General features: G+C 41.3%; 1 long non-coding RNA gene across 1 annotated transcript in view; it reads right to left on the bottom strand.

The window, feature by feature from the left end:
* Positions 1 to 1,210, bottom strand: part of LOC135200562 (uncharacterized) — a 1,715-nt gene extending 505 nt beyond the window's left edge. The window contains exons 1-4 of the long non-coding RNA XR_010311311.1: positions 1,125 to 1,210; positions 631 to 708; positions 359 to 492; positions 1 to 266 (exon numbers count right to left, since the gene is read on the bottom strand). The exon at positions 1 to 266 is cut by the window's left edge and continues 505 nt beyond it. This is a non-coding gene — a long non-coding RNA (uncharacterized LOC135200562). The remainder of the gene's footprint in view (positions 267 to 358; positions 493 to 630; positions 709 to 1,124) is intronic.
* Between the last annotated feature and the right edge of the window lie 923 nt (positions 1,211 to 2,133).

Genomic DNA, 2,133 nt, shown 5'->3' with positions numbered 1-2,133 from the left:
TCTGGAAGCCCCTAAATTCTTGGTTTTGGAAGTTGGGCGAGTTTGCGAAGGCCTGGTTTTGGAAGTTCTGTGCCCTGGCGATGACTAGATTGCCAGGCTGGAAGCTGCTGAAGCCCTGGTTGTTTGACTGGAAACTGGTGGTAATTGACCCCTGTGAAGACCCTGAGCCCTGGAGACTGTTGGTGTAGTATGTGGCGACTGGTGTTCCTGCCTCTTCACTAACAACTGCGCGGTATCCTCCATTGTCAGCGGTGTACCGAGTCACTCTATGGAATATGAAAGGGCATTTTAAACCTGGATCGTGAGAGTATTTACTAAAATATCATATCGAATTCCACTAAGGCTCCCTGTGGCTCACCTGAAGAGTCCATTAGGCTGGAGCCACCTGTATTCACCTTCGGTGACGCCTGAAGGTGATACAGTTTCTTTGTGTTCTTTGACGTCGCCGGTTTCAGGGGAATTGACGCCATAGGCGAAGCTGTATGGTGTGGGCTGAAGGAGTAAGCTCAAATCAGTTTCGTAGAGAATATCGTTATATCAAAGCCATTTCATCTTTTTTCTCTGTTTTCAGTTGATTACTGTATCAGTAAGATGGAAACTATATTAAAAACATTTTCATTTTTAACCAACCTGCTCGTTGTTGAAGCCAAACTGAGGAGCAGCTGATATCGCAGAAACTAGACCGATAAGGATTGTTAACATCGAAACCTGAGAGAGAGAGAGAGAGAGAGAGAGAGAGAGAGAGAGAGAGAGAGAGAGAGAGAGAGAGAGAGAGAGATTAGTACATTTGATAAAGCGTTTATATTCTCGTGTAAAAAGAGTAAATGCAATGTTGACGTGGTAAGAGATCAAAAGTAGCTTACAGATATCTTGTAGTTTATAGTAATATGGTTATAGTAATGATTTCGATTCGGTATATCTAGTACGAAATACGTTAAGTGTAAAGGGAGGTAACGTAAAGATAATTTACGCTAAAAATTAAAAGCTGAAAGCATATTTTAAGTGGAATATAAACGAAATCTTTCATGTCACACGAAAGATATGAATGGATAAATCTAGTACCATCAACCAAAAGTTAAAAGTATAATTTATAACATTAAAAACTGTATATTTTTCTCTCTTACCTTCATGATGGCCGTAGCGTTGACAGTCAGGCTACTGTTGTAGTCGAGATCGTTGGCGGATTAATGTCATCACCTGATCACTTCCCACCTTATATAGCAGATACATAGAAATACTTTCCCCCTTCATAGCTCTTCCGCGTCCTTGAACAATTGTAGTACCACAAGGTGAGTTTATCCAACCCCGGGAGCTTCTTACTGTGAGGTGGACTTACAATTAGCTCACGATAACCAGTTATGTGTCGCTTAATTACTCTTCTTCTTCGTATAATTTCGCCGAGTAATAGACATTATGCAGCAGTAATCACGCTTAATTTTTCGAATCAGACTTTTGTGATGAACTGGGCCGTGATGCTGGGCTTTGAAGTAAACAGAGCTTTGATTATTTTATCATTTTAATAGTGCGTGTTTTACTGTCAGTCTTTGGCGAAACTAGAGCAATGGGACTAGTTATAGGACGAAAATAGGAAACGTCACACGCTGTAGATGACTTCTTATGGGACTTCATGGCGAGTTCATGCGTTTTGAATGACTTAAGACTATGACGGCGAGTTTCATGATTTGTTCTGTGGATGCACATGGTACGAAGCGATCGAGTTTCGGAGTCCTTTAGGACTTCTTGCGCGTTCAAGGACTTTATATCAAACTAGTATGGGGAGTTTTAGGTTGTCCTCGAAGGGTTTGTTATGTGGCCACGATGGAAGGAAATGGGAAATAAGTCAAGCTTCGAAACGATAGAAAATGTTGCCTTCAAGTAATTCAGATCTCAGTCCGTTGAGATGTATTTATCTAGTGCCAAGATCTCTCTCTGCCTGTCTGGCTGTTAGTCTGTCTGTTAATCTTTCTGTATGTGCCTACTGCTCCCTAACTGTTGAAAACAACGTCTTATTCGGGGGTCCTACAATACATGAACTCTGCTAAGGTACGAGATGTGACCCATATGAGTCTTACCGGCTAATTCTTAAATCTTTGAAGCAGATTGTTGCTTACTTAATCTGTAATATCCTCGTGC

This window comes from Macrobrachium nipponense, chromosome 27 (assembly GCF_015104395.2).
Source record: "Macrobrachium nipponense isolate FS-2020 chromosome 27, ASM1510439v2, whole genome shotgun sequence".
Classification (NCBI taxonomy): Eukaryota; Metazoa; Arthropoda; class Malacostraca; order Decapoda; family Palaemonidae; genus Macrobrachium; species Macrobrachium nipponense.
This window is presented reverse-complemented; position numbering and strand designations above follow the sequence as displayed.